Source organism: Brachyistius frenatus, unplaced genomic scaffold (assembly GCF_029030835.1).
Source record: "Brachyistius frenatus isolate BFR_SWC_R1_liver_20210118 unplaced genomic scaffold, ASM2903083v1 Contig_25, whole genome shotgun sequence".
In the NCBI taxonomy this organism is placed as follows: Eukaryota; Metazoa; Chordata; class Actinopteri; family Embiotocidae; genus Brachyistius; species Brachyistius frenatus.
In genome coordinates, this window is record NW_027210624.1 from 3,664,887 (window position 1) to 3,686,834 (window position 21,948).

The following is a 21,948-nucleotide window of genomic DNA, read 5'->3' on the forward strand; positions in this document are numbered from 1 at the left end:
GGCACGAAGTACAAGGCGACGAAGAGATTTCTTACAGAGCAGTTTTGTGTGTAGCTGAAACGTTGAGTGTTGAACGTTGAGCATAAATGAAGTGAAATATTAAGGATATCTTCATAGCTTGTTTTCAGATTTTAAATAATAGTTCTGAGAAATACACCTATTTGTTTCTATTGAAGCATAAAAACTGCAAACGGGGGAAATGACTAGTCTGGCTTGGTCCAAAGGTCTCCAGCTCGTCGTGAACTAGTGTGGCATATACCTCTCCAAAAACAAGTGATAACATGTCAACTAATGACACTGAAAGGTTCTTGTAGGTAGATTTTATTACTGTCTCACAGAACTAGGCTAACAGATTTCCCTCTGTTTCAAGTCATTTCTGTGCCAGCTAAGCTAACCAGCTGCTAGCCTAGCTCCCGCTTGATATGAAAACACGAGAATATAATCATTCCTAAATCACTCACGATAAAAGAAAGCAAAAGGTTGGTTTATCTCTTTAATAAGTAAAATAAACATTTCATATTCTTATGGGGCTGATTATGTCAGTATTAGTACGAAGACTGACCTAATTGAGTTAATTTAGATGATTTTTCAGCCATAGACTATTTAAAAAGTGGACGTAGCTTCCGGGTCTGAGAAATGAAGCCAATGCGGAAGTGTCTTAAGCTGAAATACCATCGAGTGCCTCAAGAGGTTGGCTCTAAAAAGCCTCCGGCTCCATAGACTCACATTCAACTTCTCAAGTCAATACATTTTTTCCATCTCTGTTTTGCGATCTACAGTCGCTCCTTCTTATTTGTTTTCTGGTGATCCATCTAAAAATAATCCCGGCATTACTTAGAAAATAGGCCTGGAAAAGCTGTGTTTTTGGGGGCGTGTTCATTTGATTGACAGGATAGTGGTGCAGTCAGGTTACAGCTATTGGTGGGCGGGATGTAGTATGTTGGGTTTCCAATCAGATCGATTGATTGATTTACTTTGTGGTTGTTGTGGCTTAGGCAGGGAACAGCATGATACTGACCCACTATCCTCTAGTGGCCTGGTTACAAGGATTCTCGTGATACCACGTTGAACATTTCTCTTCTCAACAATCTCAGTAAATATTCTTCTTTTTACTGCCAGGAATGGAATAAAAACACATTTTACTTCAGTCTTTAGGACCAGTAATGAGCAGTCCAATTTAAAGATGGTGAGTTAATAAAATACTTAATAAGATCATTCTAGAATCTAAAGTGAGTGTCCTCAATTGTAAATACACCTCTGGCTTCGAAGTCTGTATGTCCCCGTCATTATGACCAATCAGTGTATATGGGGTACTGTTTAAGTTACCTCTGTGGGGTAAAGCTCACATCAAAGGCGGCTGTGGAAAGAGGCTCCCTACAGTGGCTTTAAATAGATCAGCAGGTAATGGGGCTTTGGGAGGCTGTAATTGTTGCAATCCCAATATAGCGAGTGCAGCCACCTTTTAAAGCTTGGCATGGGCCAGACAGATTACCATCGGGGGGCTTTGGTGCCACCTGGCAAACACCATTCTTTCTGTGATTGGTCTAATTTACGGCCACTGGTCATCCAGGCGCTGGCTCTTGCCTCTTGTCTCAGCATTTGTTCTGAATTCTCTTCTAACGAATAACGGATAATGATTTAGCCTTTCTTCTTGACAACAAAAAAGAAAACTTGCCAGCTGCGAGGGTTATGAAACCACTGCCAGACAGATTTGATTGAACATCAGCTTGATGGCTCACTCAAACAAAAGAATGCCAAAGGATGAACGTCTGCTACTTTGAGTCCGTGGAGTTGACTTTAAGGTGGATGATTTTTCATACAGAAAGAATGTGCTAAACTTGGCTCAGCTGTAATAACTGCGCATTTGTGGGCCTCCTGGACCAAAATTGACCATTTCCCATCAGAATCCATCTGCAGACCTATAATTAGGATTATTTTTAGGAACGCCAGAGTATCCAGTGGTCACTGCATCCTCTCAATGTATCTGGCAGAACCACAGGAGCTGCCCTGAACCCAAACAATTGCACCACAGTGTAACATAAACATCGACTTGATTCTGTGTTACATTCCTCTATCCGTCGCCGCCGCCGCCGCCTCCAATCAAATTGTGACTCAGCAGCAGGAAAACATTGTCAACATTTCGAGTATTGTTGCACAGTGATCATGAACATGTGTTCCATGTTTACTGCTCAATAACACTGTTGTCTTTTGTCCGTAGCAAAATGTCTCAAAACTCATTAGAAATCAAAACGTGTCACATGCTGAGACGTGATTCTATTTTGAATAACCTCCTGCGAGTGAGCTCATTACAGCATTTCCCAACTCTGCTTATCTAATCCACTCACTTTCTTCCTCCGGAAAGCCTTTATTTTTCTAGGCAGTCAACTCGGCAACTGGTCAGCGCGACGAGCTGAAATGGAGAGAAATTTAGGAGAAAGCGATGATGTTCCAGGAATTAAAGACACAGCAGCACAGAATCCTCTCAAATATGATCTGAAGTCTTCTTCCCACGTAACACAGCCGTGATCAAACCGCTTCTGCACCAACAAAGCAAATCCCTAAACAGATGGGTTTTAACGGAGTAAAGTGCTTACCGTAACTCAGGACAGATGTGGAGAGAGCCTGACTGTATGAGGTCCGAGCCCCTCCGGCGGTATCACACCACCCAGAGCTTTCTGCTCAGGAGATCTGAGGAACCGGCCGGGGATTTTTTTGGTGTTTTGGTCCAGCTGCGGATTGTGGATATTGTTGTAAGGTAAGCGATCTCTGGAGAAGAGGGCACGCAGGCCACTCTCTACACATGAGGATCATGTAAAGCCCCCTCACCTCTGAACCAGTGGTGTGAACAGCTGCCTCGTGTTGATGTAGGGATTCACTTTGATCCACCTTGATGCGCATTCAAGCACACAACTGGATCTATATCGTGTAGGAGAGTTGCTTTTGGAAACTCCATGCTTTTCATCTACCTGCTTTTATCACCCACCTGTCTAAATGAAGTACTCTCCCACCAGGGCCGGATCAACCTGCTGACAGGCCATGAGGCAACAAGTGAGCTGTGGGTCCCTACTGAGCAGCCTGTGCTCCTCAACTTGATTATAAGCAAATGAAATGTGATGGATAGAGCACTTTATAGTGCCCTTAAAGATTAACCATAGACTGTATATAAAATAGACCTTAGCCTTCATTAATGTCACCCATAGGTTTCCCTAATGAGAGGCTTTGAAGCTCAGTTCAGGGTGGCTCTGGCCATCACCACCATGACAGCACCTGACTCAGCCTCACTCTCGACTGATCCAAAACATGTAAACATGTTTATTTCTGCTGCGTTTTAACGTGCGGGTCAACGGGGATGGCAGCATCAAGTGGCTATTTGAGGAGCTGCAATTTCTAGCGTTGGCTTCATTTTTCAGCCCCGGAGGATGCCACTTTAGATTTACACAGTGAAACACAAAAGAAGTGTCCATGGCATGTACACGAAGTCATGCTGACAATACCACATCACAATTTACAGATGCAAAAGTCACCATTGTACAACTACTACTACTACTAATGACATCAAAAACATCTCAATCTCATACTAACTACCATATAAACCAGTTTTTCTTAAAGAAATTAGTTTCTGACAGAGTTATACATATGTTTCACGGCTACTAAAATACATTTTTGCATTGCGTTTCTGCAGAGCATCTCCGTGTCACTTGTCAGCCGGCATATTCAATACAAGTGAGTATCACCTCATAAGCAGTCGGTTCCAAATAGGATCTGAGACCACTAGTGAGGATACTTCTATTTAATAACTGTTCGTAATGTAATGCGAGTTTTCATTACAAATCAGTTTAACAATTTCAGAAAAATGGGTGTCAGAGTGGTGCGGTGGTGAGCACGGTGGCCTCACAGCAAGGAGGTTGTGGGTGTTCCGGTTTCCTCCCACAGTCCAAAGACATGCGTTTGATGCAGTTGATTTGTGATTCTGAATTGCCCGTAGGTATGACTGTGATGGTTGCAAGTCTTTCTGTGTTAGCCTCTGTTTGGTCAAAGTGGAGTCACTCGGGTGCAGGAGTCCAACTCCAGAGTAGCAAACTCCCCCAGACACGAATACTGCCGCTGCTTTCACTGCTTGGATCCACTGTGGTATCATTCTCTCTCCTAGTCGTCTCTTTACATCCACACGTCTCCGCTGACACCAATCTCTAACAGGGATTCATCAATAAATGGTGGGAATGCTGTTATATTTTAGCCACCGCAGGCATTTGGCCTTGTTTCCCTCTTGAGGAGTTGTTTAGAAACACTACCGGTCCTCGGAGACCACGGCTAGACAGACTTCTTTTGACAGAACTTTTGCAGATTGGAGTCTTGCATTCTTTATTTAGTAAACTCTGTATCTGCAATGAAGTTGCTTCTGTATCTCACAGTGAACAAAGCTTGATGTATTAATCTTTTTATGGAGTGCTCACTTTTGGTCGACGTGATTGTACTTTGGACACGACTGATCCAGTTTCCACAAGGAGGTTTAGAGCTCCATTCCCTTAGAAACTTTCCGTCCAGCCAGAAAGTTCCTCATTGTTCAGATTAACAACAATAACAGTGATGTCAGACACTTTCACTTAGTTTTGTTGTCATGTTTCCCATTGTAACAGTTCTACTTAATAAACAATGTCCGCTGGAAACTTGACACACGGCTATATTTATAACAAGCAAACCATTGCTGCAGGTTGATTTACTTGAACATGAATATGAGTCAATCCGATCCACTTGAACGTTGAACGCTGCTTCAATGGAAGGATTAAACTCAAGAAAATACAAACTTTTGAGCAAAGGAGTTAACATGGTCAAAATCACTAATTTGCTACAGTTTAATTGAGAAATAGTCCATAATTTTAAACATTTTATCTTCATTTTACAAGTCAGAATCCCTCAAACCAACAGATTATTTCCAGATTTACACAAAAAACATTTTTCAGTTGTAACTGTTGTCATAGTTATATAATAACCACAGGCTACAATAGATTGACTTCAGATGGCATAACTGAGTCAACACATTGCAGTGTGGAAACCACAGTTAAATGGATGAAATGTCCAGCTGATGTCACAAGTTTGACCTGAAAACAAGTCTAAACTCCTTTAACGTCAGGATTACAGTGTTTTGTATCACTGAAAAATGTCAATGATGTTCAACATTAATAATAATGAAAAATGGAATTAAGTAATATCTACATCACCAATATCTGTTGAACAGTTGTCTGGATTTACTGAAAGAACTTCCACCATCCAACTCTCTGTCAATGGAAGGACCTTCAAGCGTGGCTTTAGGGAACAAAAAGACTGCCGTGCACGGAGGAAACAGTTTGTATCCATTACAATCCTTGTAGTTAATTGCTTGTTTCAGCGGATCTCAGATATTTAGCCAAGGACTGTAAAATAGTGAGCCATCTGGCTGAAGACCTCATCAGCCTCTCCTCTTTGCTTTGCTAAGATTTCCTCTAATCTGGTTTAAACTGCTTGTTTGAAAGTGATGCAATAATTGGTGGGAGTGGAACCAATGAAGTACTGATGTAGTCATTCACTCTTTGTACTAATTGGTAAATTAAATGAATCAGCTCTTCATTGAGCCGTCGCCAGCCTGATATCTTCTGAAGGATCCAGTGACCTTGGAAAGGTCACTGGATCCCTCTCATTTTAAACATCGAGCAATTTGCTGAAGCCACAGTCCAAGGTGATCAACCATTTGATGTTTTTGCTCCAAAGCACAACAGGACTGACACATCAGATCAGACTCGTATCCCTGATAGAACTGAGAAAACACAGGTCACTCGCCCGCTGCCCCGTCTGACACGTCACATTGTTTGAATGCAAACGTATGCTTCCATTATCTGAATTAGATAAGATATAGATGCTTTGTGAAGGCGTGACGCGAGGTATTTGACCTCTGTGTGGTATGAGTCATGAAGATAAGTGCTTTCATGCAGACATCGTGGCTAATTTGATATGTCCACATAGAGGCTGCTCACGCCAGAAATGACATCAGTGCACTTCGCAGCGGGACGACATATGAGAAAGTCTGCGTGACTGATGGCTGTCATCTTCTGCGCTTTTACGGATGGAATATCAGGGGGGCAGTAGCAGAGTCCTGGTGATCCACTGCACATTAACTGCAGACCGGATACTGGATCTTATTGCACAAAACAGTCCTTAAATCATTATGTTTGATTCATTTCACCACACGTATCATTTAGATGACGGATCCACTCGGCGCATGTGCACTCATGCGGATCATCCTTTCAGAAAATACTTCCCAGACTTGGTAGACAACTCAGTGAATCACTCCGTGTGTGTAGTTTGCCATCCAAGTGTCTTGTTTGTGCTCCTCTAAGTATCGCTGGACTGTTAAATGGCAAAACACACAGTTCCAGTAACACACACAGACAGACACACACACACACACACACACACACATGGTCAGAGTAATATAGGCTGTCTCATGGGATCTGACTGGAGTGCAGCAGACACACAGACAGCCCCAGCAAACCAGACATGGAAAAGAGAGGGAAGGAGGATGGTAAAGTGCCAGAGGGAAAATACAGGCTTATCGTGTAGACAGCCCAGTGTTTCCAATCTGCAAAAAGTTTTATAAGTTTACAGTGATGTGTAATTACACCGCAGCTAGCCTAATTACCCGTCTGACAATGCAGAGAAAGTGCATTATTTCAGGGCAAAGTGGTGGATTTATGAAGGTGACAGGCTGAGAGTTTTTAAAAGATTACTTCTCTTATGGAAAATATATGTTTTCTCACTTAAACCCTTGTGCTAGCTGGCCAAGCAGATACATTTTCCAAAAAATGTGCCAGCCTAATTAACAAAGTTTTGGTAGTAGGCCTACTAATACCACCGAATTTTCCCAATTCTAAATACCAAATTCAGTTCCACAAAAAAGAGACAGAAATCTATCAAATTAATATATTGCAACATTATATGCTAAGACATACACACACACACACACACACACACACACACACACACACACACACACACACACACACACACACACACACACACACACACACACACACACACACACACACACACACACACACACACACACACACACTACTTTGACAGACTGAACAGTTAATGACGGTGGCCGCTGATGTGATGAGCGGCTTCAGGATCAGTTACATGCTATCACCACGATAGCTTAAACAAGCTCTTCCTTTTGTTTCAAATGCTTTTTGTTGTCTAGAACTCCTCTCTGAACCCAAATCAAACACAAAATATATGTATATATAAATAAATAAATAAATAAATTGATGTATTAATAAAATACATAAATTAAAATAATTTATAATAAATATATATTATTATATATAATAAAATAAATGTATACTTTTGCATGTGACAGCGGACTTTTTGTTGCACCATCACCATTCTCCATGTTGTTGTTATTTCCAGTATCTCCAGTATCAACAACCCGTATCTGCAGAACATTTGGTACTTAAGGTACAACAGAAGAATAAGATCGGTCTCTTTTCAGATTGTGGCATCAACTTGAAGTACCGGTTCTCTGGATAACTCACACGACCTAACAACCTGACAACAGTTTTCAGTGGCGCTATTATCTACCAGAAACACTTTCTATTGAAATTATCTGTAAGTCGATAAAAGTTGGCATTAAAGATTTAAATGTACATTTTAAGAGCTCTAAACAACAAGATGTATTTCCTTTGTTGCATGAAATCAAAGTGCCAAGTACCACTAGCTCCAGCAATGTCTCCAAGACAATGTCCGGAAGAGATTCATCTGCCCTAATGGAGTTTAAAAAAAACACCTTCCTGGGATTTAAAATCTGTATTTTAAAATAAATGAGTATTTAATTACCACAACACTGTGTTAGTGCTGGCTCCTATTAGGGGTTTCATTAAGCAGTGTTAAGATACTATCATCAATTCTAAGTCTTCCCTCTAATATCCACATCTGCTTCAAATGCTATCTTTGTACGTGCAATCGTGTGTGTTTAAAAACAGCTACATTCTTTTGTCCTGTGTTGTCACTGCGGCCTCCTCGGTCAACCTGGTGACATTTAACCTCCATGTGTCTCGGTCATGTGGGAAAGGGTGTTTGCTTAACATGTTTTTACTCTGTGTTGGCAAGTTTCAATTCAACATGTGGCACAAATTTGAACTAAATTTGCAGGAAATCAGTAGGAGATGAAAAATAGTTTACTCTGCTGCTGTTCTGTGAATATTAGTTGAGCATTTTGACATAAACAGTTGGATTCACTAATTCAAGCCAACGTGCAGAGGACGTAATCAAAAGACCAGCAGTCACCAATCACATGAACAAAAAGGAAAATATACTGAAAATATGGCATTTATGTTTGTTTCATGTATTATCTGGAGGAATCACGATTTGTTCTCTAAATCCATCTCATATCGCTGTTTGCTTTTATCTTTTATCGAACTTTACAAAACTTTTTATTTAAGTATTTTTTTCAAATTTGATGCACGCTTTAAAGGGCAGTAAAACTGAAATGTAAAAAATATATATTAATATCGTTATCTAACAATAAAGATTGAATGGCACTATGGAGTCGTACATATGTAGATCGATGTGCTGAAAGGATGATGCAAGTTCTGCCCCGACCGGTACCAGGCACCGTCTCTACTCATCCAGCCCCGGTCCCCCCTCCTTCCTTTACTAAGCCCCAACACCCCAGCAGGGAGGTGATGATGAGCATGCAGGGACACTGACGTGGGATTAGATAACACACATCTGGAGCCACAAGCAGAGTCTCCATTCAGGTTTCACTGGAGTCACGAAGGCGCTGGCAAGAGCATAGAAAAAACCTTCACTTAAATCAGCTGTGAAGCTTTTAGTCTTTCTGAGAGAAGCTTGCAGTTTAGTCTTCTACAGTGGGCGTCCTCTCCTTATTCATTGTTCATGGAGCAGAGCAGTGGTTTGGTTAACAAGAGGCAGAAAGGGAACATTGAAACTGACCAAAACCACAGGATTGCTGAACGTCTGTAAACTTTTTCCTATCAAAACTAAAATGGAATTCCAAAATAGCTGAGGGTGGTGATAACATGTTTACTGAACCAAAACCTGCTACCATTTTCATGCCGGTTGCATTTCACAGATGGTATATATGCAAAAGTTATGATTTACTCTCAAGTGCATGCCATACAGTCTCCATTATCACTCACACAGGCACACACATACACACACAAACACACACTCACACAACGACATCCATCCTTCCCAGAGGAGACATTAGCAGTATGATTCACTCTGTGGGGGCCAACAGGCGTGAGAGATGGATGAACGACAGGGCTTGATGGGGAGTAAAAACACACACACACACACACACACACACACACACACACACACACACACACACACACACACACACACACACACACACACACACGGTTGAGATTCCTCAGCAGGTTCCCTCCCTCTCTTGACATGTAGCTCAGGGATAAGGAACTCTCTTCCTCTCGCCTGAGGTCAGCGACCACTGTTAGCTTTTCATGGAACCCTTCCAGTGACTAATTATAGTGTCAGCCTATCTGCACCCGGACCTACACCCAGCTGCTCCACAAACTTCTTGGCCTTTGCCTAAAGCCAGGAAAACTTGACTGTTCCTCGATGCAGGAAGCACGGAAAACGCTCATACGTCTTACTTCCTTCTGACTTTGTTTTAATGGATGTGTCTGTAGGAGTCTAAGCCGACGGCAGGAGAAGCACTTCCCAGAATGTTGCACGAGGCCAGCTGCACTTAAAAAAGCAACTTACCTGTGTGTCCTGCTCCAAGGGGTCTTATCTGGACATCTTGACTGATGCAATGTAGGAATTTTAGAGAGAGTGCAGCGAAAGACAGAAAAACAGAATTAAAGACAGACATGGAGACGTACGGAGCTGGGAAGGAGTGAGCGGCAGAGGTGAGGTGTGAGTGTATCAAAACAAAACCACCCGGGTTTTTCAAGCACAATTGAACGTTAAATCACTTTTGGGGGGAGAGAAATATGACACGGTGTTGTTTTTGCCGAGCTCCAACGCAAGCGCTCGGAGAGGTGAAGACTGAACGTAGGAGCTGAGCCAAGAAGACTAAAAGTGTTTGTTGTTTTTCAGCGTGTTGATCCTGAGTGGAATCTCACCTCTCTGTGTATCCGCGCTACAGTGGAGGTCCGTGACAAGAAGTTCCTCAAAGACTTAAAGACTCGATCTGCAACTTTCTGGAACCCTGCCTTGTTATTTTGTCTCCGGGGCTGCAGGCTGTGTGACGGAGCCGGAGAGGGTGTCATCCGTGTCAGATTTATAATTCGTGCTGTCTGGCCGAATGCTTCTCTCCAGCAGTTTGTGTACGTGTAAACAACATGATAGCGGGGACAGCAGGAAGCTCTGTGCCGAAATCTAGATGCTCCGTTGTGCAATGAGCCCCACCCAATTAGGTCTGTTTCCAATCAACAACGCGTAGACCTCCCAGCTCCATGAGCACACAATGCTCAACACGTTTCAACGACTTCCAACCAACTGGTTTATAACATTATCAGCAATTGCCCAGTTCAGAGCGAGTCCATCGGCGCAGACTGGAGGCAGCACGCAGGGTCAAACTCAGTGCATCACTGCTGAATCATTCTTCTAGAGTTTACACGGAGCCAGAAGACCGAGCCTCTGAATACAGATGGAGCTGTAGTGAAATACTGCTTCCCAAACTGCTCCGACCTCAAGGTGAACTCCTCACTTATCAGCTCTTCAAGGTGTACAAACAGTGTAATCTATGCACACGTTAATTGGGAGACATGAAATTTGTATTAAAATATGTCTATTCAGCTCTCCAACATAATGTAGAGGCACTCGAGCAGCCCAGCGTCCTCACCTTAATCACTGTGATATATTAAACACAACCTGTTATGCCAGAGGTCATTCATTCAGCAAATTAATGCAATAATTAGCACATATGTCCAAGTCAACGTACTTAACATGACCACTATTCATATGAATGGATCTTAATGCACTAAAGGGACACGGGGAACTCATTAGTATGCAAACGTATTGTTCTTCGACATACAGAAACAGCCTCCTCCTGTCCACTGTTCCTCCATCACATTATCATAATATATAATAATTATATACAGTGGTGTATTTCTTATTAATTATGACCTAAAACAGCATCAGATTTCCACACAAAACCTAAAACTAAATAAAGAGAACCATCTGGCCATTTATTTATTGAGGATAATAATATTATAACACAATATTACATATCTGTGAGTGGCTAAAGTATGTGAACCTCCAGCATTAGCAGGTCATTTGAAGGTGAAGTTAGAGTTTTTAGTCAATAAGATGATAAAGACTGAGGGCCCTGTTTTAGTCAAAGAATGGGGATTTATCAAAAATCTGAGCTTCACAGCATATTTGTGATAACAAACAGAGATTTTTGAGGAGCTCAGAAAAATAGTTTTATGGTTATACAAATTTTACAAAACCTTCTATCCCTTAAAGTGGAGGAAATTCAAGACAACTGTTACCTTCCCCAGTAGTGGTCACCCAAGAAATCCAGAGTAACAGATGAGCAACTAAAGGCCTCTCTCACATTGGTTAATGTTAATATTCATCAGTCCACCCAACACTGAACAACAAAGGTGTGCACAACTAGCCTGGTTGTGCCGACTATAACTCACCACTTCAGTTTTCGTCACTGGGATAACAGTCTGGGAACTCAGCTCCTATTAGCCACTCTGAAGGGCTGAGCAATCAGTGACCAGTGTCGGTGGTTAACCACGTTTGTTCCACCCCTCCGAAAAAAACGCTGACTGTTCAGCGTTCAGCGCAGAATAAACACTCAGCACCTTGTCAAGTTGCTGGCGTTCAATAAAACAATTAAAAAAAATATGCTGTACTCAGGAAAAAAATGCTTTGATGGACACGGGCCGTAGGTATTGCAGCGGTGGCAGAGTGTCGACCGGTTTCGGCGCATGCTGATTTGGTTAAAATGAACCAGAGGTCTACGCCCAGTGGGATGAAAGGACTGCAAACGATTCCCTCCGGAGGGCGAGCAGACCCATAAGAAATCTGGTCTGGTTCGCTCCAGGCTAGTGCGCAGCAGGGTAACAAGGAGAAAGCCACTGTCTGCAGTTTGCCAAAAGCTCATGTGCACAAGCCAGAAAGTTGTTGGGAAAATTGTAAAAAAACAACAATTGAAAAGCATTTAATGTTCCGTGGATGGAAGAGAGCAAAATATAACTTTTTGGTTGAAATGAGAAGCGTTATGTTTGGGGAAATGAAAATGCAGTCCAGCGTTCGAACCTTCTGTGAAACATGGTGGTGGTAGTAGCACGGTTTGTGATTGCTTTTCTGCATCCGGGCCCTGACGATTCACTATCATTGAGTTCTGAACTACACCAGTGAATTCCAAAGAAAATGTTAGAACATCAGAAAGTGGGTCATGCAGTCAGACAACGACCGAAAGCACATACAAATATAAAGTTAGCTGTTCATGTGAGGAAAGGCAACACAACTCCAGGGTTGAAGCTGTTCTGTAAGAAGGAATGAAAAAAACATTCCCCAAAATTGATGTGCAGAATTGAATAACAGTCACTGGAAATGTGGAATTAAAGTTATTGCTGCACAAGTGTGTCACACCAGGTACGGATAGCAAAGGTTCACATACTTTTATACATGTAATATTGGGTAATTTCCCTCAAAAATCAGATGATGTTTTCAGTCATTTATGCAGAAATACAGAAACTTTCAAGCCCCCTTGTATGTTATGTACATACAATGCCTATAGAAAGTATTCACCCCCTTGGATATTTCACCCTTTTGTTGCTTTTATACATGAAATCATGATCAATATAATTTGGCTTTTTTGACAAGAATTTGCAAAAAAAACAAAACCTCTTTAATATCAAAATGAAAACAGATTTTTTTCAAACTAATGTCAATTAATTAAAAACATATAAGGTAAAGTAAATGATTGCATAAATATTCACCCCCTTCAGGTCGGTATTTAGTAGATGCACCTTTGGCTGCAGTCACAGCACTGAGTCTATGTGGATTTGTCTCAATCAGGCTCGCACATCTGGACACTGACATTTTTCTCCATTCTTCGTTGTAAAACAGCTCAAGCTCTGTCAGGATTGGGCATGAACAGTTCTTTTCAAGTCCAGCCACAAATTCTCGACTAGATTAAGATCTGGGCTTTGACTTGGCCACTCCAGAACATTCACCTCGTTGTCTTTGAACCATTTCTGTGTATCTTTTGCTGGATGCTTGGGGTCGTTGTCTTGCTGGAAAATAAATCTTCTCCCAAGTCGTCATTCTCTTGCAGACTGAGTCAGATTATCCTCCAGGATTTGGCGATATTTTTCTGCATTCCTGTTCCCCTCTACCTTTACAAGCCTTCCAGGGCCTACTGTGAGAAGCATCCACAGAGCATGATGTTGCCACCACCATGCTTCACAGTGGAGATGGTGTGTTTGTGGTGATGTGCAGTGTTTGGTGTTCGCCAAACATAGCTTCTAGTCTGATGGCCAAAAAGCTCAATTTTTGTCTCATCAGACCAAAGAATCAATTGACCTTGGAGTCTCCCACATGCCTTTGGGCGAATTCCAGGCGAGATTTCATGAGCTTTTTTCAACAGTGACTTTCTCTTTGCCACTCTAACCATACAGCTTCAACTGGTGAAGGACCCAGGCAACAGTTGTTGTATGTACAGTCTGTCCCATCTGAGCCACTGAAGCTTTTAACTCCTTCAGAGTGGTCGTAGGTGTCTTGGTGGCCTCCCTCACCAGTCTTCTTCTTTTCGCCCGGTCACTAAGTTTGTGAGGACGGTCAGCTCTACGCAGATTTGAACAAGTACCATACTCCTTCCATTTCTTAATGATGGATTTAACTGAAGTCTGTGGGATGTCCAGTGAGTTGGAAATATTTTTGTAGCCATCTCCTGACTTATACTTTTCAATAATCTTTTCTCTGAGTTGTTTGGAGTGTTCTTTTGTCTTCATGTTGCAGTTGTAGCATGAATACTGATGAACCAGAGACTGGACCTCCCAGACAGGTGTTTTTATACTACAATCACTTGACACACATCAACTGCACTCAGGTGATCTCCATTTCACTAACTGTGACACTGCTGGCATCAACTCGCTGGACCTCTGTTGAATTAGGTCAGTCACTTTAAAGGGGGTGAATATTTATGCAAACACTTATTTTACACTATATATTTTTGATTAATTGACATTAGTTTGTAAAAATCTGTTTTCATTTTGACATGAAAGAAGCTTTTTTTTGGCAAATTCTTGTCAAAAAAGCCAAATTATATTGACCATGATTTAATGTATAAAAGCAACAAAAGGGTGAAACATCCAAGGGGGGGGTGAATACTTTTTATAGGCATTGTATAATGTGGTGGAGGAACAGCGGACAGGAAGAAGCTGTTTGTAGTGTGTGACGGTCACAAACTCTTTGTTTAAAATGTTGATTGGCTGTTTTGGAAATATCTTGTTGCATAATGCTGCAGTCACTCCCAACTTATAACCACTGTTGAGCCGAATACGGTTTGGGCATGACAACTGATGGACGGATGAAGTTGGACTGCGTCTGTTCAAGTCTGCCTCAGCTGCTGTTGACAGTTGGCAGATACAGTCATTTAGTGTGTGATATCTGAAGACACTATCTGAAGTCTTAAGATTTTTTTTTTAAACCACCAATACCATTACACGTGCATCACCTGAAGGAGACGAAGCAGTGAACTAACTGTTTTACCTGAAGTTTGATTCCCTTCAAGTTCAATCAGCTCCAGTTCCCACTGAAGGCTGCGCAGTCCTAATGCACCTCTCCATCCAGCATATGAGCCAAACTCTATGTGTTTGCTCTGTTTTTTTTTTTTTTTTGCCTTGTCAGCACAAATTGCACTGCAGCAAAGCAGTGCAACCTGTTTTCTGACAGTCAAAGACAAATCTGTGCAAGTTACTGGAGATAGTGTGTCATTTATCCTGTATTTTCTGTTAGTCTTCAGGTGTGTATCGAGCTTAAGACACAAGGCGGGTCCCATTTGCTTTTAGTCACATACTGACCCTTCCTAGTCCATTTAATGCAGCGTTCAGTCTGATTATTGTAAATACACAAAATCCAGAGGCTCTCCACTGCTCAACCAATTTGGGAAAACGAAGGAAATATGTTGACGTATTTGCACAGCAAACCAATTTTTTCTAACTTTTTAAGTGTACACTCTAAAGAATATCATCCGGCCGTCCCCCCCTCCTGCAGTTGTTCCATACATGCCTGGGAAGGAGGGATGCTGCAGTGATGTCGTGTTCAGACTGACAGTTATGTGGAAAAACATGCAGCACCTTCATTCATTCAAATGCTTCAAGGTGGTGGGGACGCCAAAAAAGGCAAACTATTGGGCTACTTCACAATCCAACGTCATCTTTTGAGGTGTTAGTTCAGCCAGCCAAATACTTCACATGCACACGCTTGTTTTGGTTGACTACTTTGTAGTGCAAAGGCTATATTTTGTCTGTTTACCTCTCGATTCTTGTGTGTGTTGTGTTGCTGTGAGAGGTAAAACAGCTGCCGCCATCTTAACCTCTACTTTGGTTCATTTGGTCTGGACTAAGGGAAAACGATACATTGTTGGATTTTAGTTGTGTGTCCACTGAGAGAGAACAAGATGAGTTAACATGAAGTCATGGAGACAGACAAGTGACTCACTGACTGGACAGTTTTGGCGACCGTCATGCTTCATCGTCAGGACCCACGTGAAGAAATCGAGCTCGAGTGGCTGATTACATGTCATGCAGAACTGCAAATTGACCGCAGGACATGAATGATATATCAGGTGGAGATGTTAGATAAATGAAGCATTTTGTAGGCTCTGACATGACAAGCAGATTACTTTTAATTTAACTTAATGACTGCACACAGAAAGTACTTTTAACTGCTTTGAACTGTCTGCTTGCGTAACAAAACTATACACGGTTCGTACAGATCAAGTCTATAAGTTTAATTTAATTTTTATTCACTTTATTAATCCCCGAGGGGAAATTTCTTTGCTACAGCAGGGGGGCTCTCAGGGGAGAGCTGCTGCAGCAGGCTGCCACTAGCGCAGCGCCAGGTAACCTGACGTGCATGTTTTTGGATGATGGGAGGAAGCCGGAGAACCCGGAGAGAACCCACACAAGCACAGGGAGAACATGCAAACTCCCCACAGAAAGGCCCAGGACCGGATTTGAACCCCGAACCTTTTTGCTGTGAGGCGACAGTGCTAACCGCTGCACCACCGTGTCGCCCCAGGTTACTTCCTGACCAGTTCACAAAGACAGATGAATTGGTACTTGACAGTCTGGTTTCTGCTGTGAAAAACTCCTTGGGTTGGTTGGTTTGCAGTCCAGGACTCTCCGTTTTAAGGGTTTGATTGACAGCTTTCACATCAGCCCAAACGCCCTGCACTAACCAGGCAAACACACCAGGGTTCGTTTTAACCAAACTGAATCTGACACCGCCGCCTGCACTGTTCACAGTATGACTCCCCTCGAGTGTGAGGAAGTTAACAGGGTGGTTTTCAATTTCTCCTGGTGTTGCAGTGATATACAGGTGTACTCCATGACATCACTGCTGGGTGTGGTTATAAATGTTTAATGCTGCTTCACATCTTGTAACTTCATGACAAACATAGTACTCACATACTTTCAGTGCATGAATCGGTCATTTTATCCCTCCAACATATTTAAGATGCAGCAAAGATAGCATGGTTTATTAATAACTGCTTAATTTGCAAAAATCTAAATCAAACTCATCCTTTTTCAGATGCTTAAAACTGTAACTCCTGCCTTCAGGATGAAAAGATTCTTCTTCTTAAATTACAACAATGCTTGAACAGCATTTTTATAGCTTTTGGGTGCATAATTACATTTTTCCCATTTCCTCTTTTCTGTGGTTGGGAGATTACAGCTTCTAACCTGCTCACGGATGAAGTGATGTGTGTGCTCATGAATACAGTGATGAGTGTGCCGATGAAAGCATGAATGGAGCGGTGCAGTTTCGTGTTGCAGGGCAGATCTGGAGCTGCCTGGCACGGCCTGTTTTGCTTCGAGGCTCTGTATGCGCACAACCTGTGATCTGAAGCCAGCAAAGCAACTATCGCGTCCTTCCTCCTCTGTAAACAGCAGTTTATCGGCAGTCCAGCTGCAGCTCAGGGACAGCGGTGGGAGTCAGGGGCACGAGGTGGAGGCTCCACACCCTGCAAACGAGGTGAGATGAAGGAACATGTAACGTGGCTAATAATTCAATGGTTGTCTTTGTGTTTTTAATCTTTGAATATTGCTGTTAAACATCCTACTAATCTAGTCGCACCATCCAACATCTGGACCTGTATCAGCTGTGAGAGGCAGCGCTTGTCTTTACGGCGGGCTCCGGTGCCATCATTGTTTAACAGAAGAAGAATAGAGCTCAAAGCACGTCGGGGTGCTTCCCCAAATGTAACGCATTCTACTTTGAGTTGCCCCTTTCGCTGTCCAAGAAAGCACCAAAAGCTCCAACTAGACTGCGCCATAAAATCTGAGGCAGTGAGGACCACCAACGTAGCGAGGCCCTTAGGAGGGACGGCTGGTTTAATGGTCGCTTTCTACCCCACCCTCCCCCAGTCAGCGGGTATTACAGGGTTTTACCGGTCAGCCGCAGCAACCTCGCTGATGTCTGCGGAAATGAGACAAAGTAAAATACAACTATGAAAATATTGATCCAAGTGCTTTGCTGTGGAGGTCAGCAGAGAGGTATAGCACTGCTTCCCCGAGAGGAATTTGCCTTTTTTTAGATTTTTAAACCAGACCATGACGAATGCTTGTACACCTGCAGGTGAAATAATGGATTCAAGAAACATCCAACATTTATGACTTTGGTGCTGCCAGTTTTGTAGTGTTAGTCTCGTTCGCCAAAAGTAGATGAATCAAAAACAAAGATCTTTGGGAGGCTGTGGCTCAGTCAGTAGAGTGGGTTGCACACTAATCAGAAGGTTGGTGGTTCAATCCCCAGCTCCTCCTGTCCACATGCCCAAGTGTCCTTGAGCAAGACACTGAACCCTAAGTTCAGTAATGGTGTACCATCGGTATGTTGTAAGTCACTTTGGATAAAAGCATCCGCTAAATGTAATGTAATATCATCATTTAACACCAAACCTAAAGAGAGAAATATCTGCATTTTAACCCCAAACCCTAACTATTGATACATTTAAAAAAAAAAAAAAAAAAACAACATTGACATTGTTTTCTAATACAGCGAATAAATGTAATTCCTGCTGGACTTTAATAATGTGTCAACTGTCTCGACTGTGAAAAGTGCAACTCATAGTGATGAGGTACACTCTGCGGTTCCTCTTATCTCTAAAAAGCAGTTTTAGCCTCTTTCAGCTCATTGTTTTGGTCTCATGTCTTGTTGTTTCATTGTTTCGGTTGAGTCTCAACATCCTTTCCAGACGCAGCAGCCAGCAGCTCCTTCCAGTGAAAGGGCTCCGATAAACCAAATAGTACAGGGTTGAAGGAGTTTAGCAGGTGCTTTCCTCCAGCTGATTCAATTTCGCACCAACCGTGGCAGAGAAACGAAGCTAGCTGCTCGCTGGTGAACGTAGTGGAGTGTTTAGGAACCAAAATGCTAAATATTTACCGTATCAATATGAAAGAAGGATTTTTTTGCATTCATAGGTTGAAGGTGTCCACAAAAATAAATGAATCATAAAATTTCCAAGTAGGATCTACTCAGCGTGAACGTCTAAGGCTGATATTTACATTGGGAGGTATTGTACTAATTCTAATCTATGAATTATCTAAATAGTAATTCAGTGCATTCCTTGTCAGAAATGTGTTCCTGGCAGAGTTGAGAAAATCTGATGCACAGCTGCTTTCAAATCAACAACTTTCCAAAAATATAATTGAACATGGCAATTAAATGGCATCTAACAGAAAATGTTTCAAACTAATAAGTGGAGTCTGTAGCGGGAGGTGTTTGGGGTTGGGAAAAATTGTTTCAGAGGACATTAGTATTCCTACAATCCCGCCTCCCCCTACTTTATCTCACATCCAGCCGTCAATGCCACCTCTTGATTTCCAGGCAAACTGTGATTTCTGCAGTGTCCTTGTTGACTCTGGACAGCGTCTCTGGTGGGAGACACGTCCCATCCCGTCTCTGTGGGAAAACAGCAAATAGCAAGCCCCATTCCAGGAGATAAGAGCATGAGAAAACTGATAGTAAGTCTTTGTGATGGCACTCCAAAACAGGCCTGATAACACACTATAAATACAAGGCTTCAAGGCAGCTTGATCCCGTCAATATGCAGTTTTTACACTGACAGCAGCTCTGGAGAAACACAGAAACCAAAGGCATCCATCATAATTACAGCACGAGCTTTTAAGTTTACACCCACGTGCTTATTGTTTGCAGAGCAAAGATATTCCATTCGTCATGTCAGTTTAATAGGCTACCATGTAGGTCGGAGGAGGAGGGGGCGTGTTGTCTTTTTTGGGGATGCAGTAATCACTTTTCTTGGAATACACCTCTACACATTACTCACATGCAGGCTGACTTCAGGAGTTCATGATACGTGCCGAGTCCAAGTTGGTAACAGAACGCCTTCAAAAAAGCATTTCTGTAAACAAGGTGCCGTTTCCAACAGGCCCGTCTGTCCCTCAGCAAGCTGTCCACAACAAACAGCCAGCCGGTCCTCCTTATGCAGGGGGGAACTGGATCAGCTGTTCTCCGCAGCTCCGCTAAGTTATGAAATGGAGGGAGTTTGTTGTCCCATAGGTGCAGAGGAAATTATACTAATAAACTGCTCTGGGACAAACAGAGCACAGTCATGCCTCAAACGTTGCCTGCTGGAGTAAACAGCAGAGTGCATCTGAGGGTAGCAATCGGAAGTGAGATGTTTGGTCTAGCCCGAACGTGAGCCCACACTGCCCTGAGTGTCTGCCCTGTATAACAAGCAGCCGAGGAGTCATCTGAAAAAAGGCCTCTGTTGTGTGTCTGTGGGGGTTGGATGAAGGTCATATATTAGTGGAGGTAGAGGTCAGGGGTTAATCTCACAGGGCCGGGTGGTCACTTTTATGGGTCAACGCTCAGAGGCTCTCCAGGCCTCAGGGCTGGTGGCAGGGAAAGACCCAAAGGGATCAGGGTCAATGGTTTGCGTGCTTGTGCAGTGGTGCACTATACACTAATCTGGATATTAGAAAAACAAATAAATAGGAGCTCTGGAGAAAAATCCTCCTTTTATACATTTTGTGCTCGACACAGAAAATCAAGAGATTTCAGTGAGAATCTCTGCAGACAAGAGAGAAAAAAGATCAAACGGCAGCAGACTACACCTGGAACTGAAACCTCTCATCTCTTTACCAGAAGATTACATGTAGGGAAACTAAATGCGGAGAGTGACATGGAAGGATTGATTAAGACGTGATTACACAGAGCAGGTATGGCGACCCCCTCCCCACTCTCGCAAACACAGCAGCCCCTGCCTCCACACACACACACACACACACACACACACACACACACACACACACACACACACACACACACACACACACACACACACACACACACACACACACACACACACACACACACACACACACAAACTCCTTGACTGATCTGACTCTACAGATTGCTCACACATGCTCCTGGCTCCTGGCTGGCCGCCACCCGCCTCTCTCCTTTAACTCTCCTTCCCCAGCACAGGAAGCCCAGCAGGCAGGCGAGCGGAGCAGCGCGGCGATCGTCTGCTGCGGCAGCCAGAGAGCACGGATCAGCAGGCCCGGTCTGGACTGAACCAGGGAAGTTCACACTGGGTAACTCTGGCCTCCAAAAACAACAAGCACGGCCCGCTCCGCCACGAGCCGTGGTTCATTCGCATTTCAGTTCTGGCCCCTGAAACGGGTCATGGACCAGAATCTGGACGGCCGCCACACGGCAAGATGAATAGTCCGGTTCAGTGAGCCTGGGTGTCTGAGGACTACATTGCTGATTTGGGGTATGTTAGTTTTAGAAGTGCCCCGAGATATTTGAGAATTTAAGTCCCTCACTCCGCAAGCCACATGCTTCCACTAAATCCTGCCACTTCTCCTGGGTCGGTTCGACCCCTCATATCTATCATTCTGTCCAAGAGATTTTTTTTTTTTTTTAAGAAAACACGTTAACAATGTTTTTAATGGAGTAAGTTCGAGCTAATAGACTCCAAATCAGATTTACTTAAAGTATTTTTTTAAACATTGTTCAATGTTTAATTATTAAAACAAGCAGAGAATAAAACATAAGAATTCAGTCTTTTGACCCTGCCAGCATGAATAAGAGACAAAACCGTTAATTGAAAATGTGAGAATTGTAATTTGCAGTTCTGTTGGTAAATTGTAAGACTGGAGCATTTCAGAAAGAAAATACCAGAGATTTAAAGCTGCACCGATCAATATTTTGGATCAGTTGACTTTGTGTAGTTGAAAAGGTGTGGCTTGTGGAGAGATTTAACTCAAGCTCTATAGTGTAGAGTTTTGAGCCTGTTTTAGCTCCTTGTTTTGGTTTTCTGTATTGTTTTGGTTCAGTCTCATCAGTTCAGTTTCTAGCCACAGCAGGCTCTAAAAAGCCACGACACACCCGCCGCCCATCCTCAAACAGTAGAGAGACAGAGCTTTTACAGTTAGAGAGCCACTAGCCGGTGAACATAGTGAAGCATTTACTAGCTTCAAAGCCAGATGTTTCCACAGGGGTTGGCTGAGATCTAAACAGAGCCTAAGGACAGTGAATAGTAGATGTCCATTCATCAGATGACCTCGACTAAATGAATGATATCGGATGTGTAAATAGGCAACTGTTTGCTAATGTGTTCAATAAGTCAAATTTGATTTAATTAGGACATGTCAATATTGTGTTCAGAGTTTGTTGCACTGCCCCCAAGAAATCAGTTAA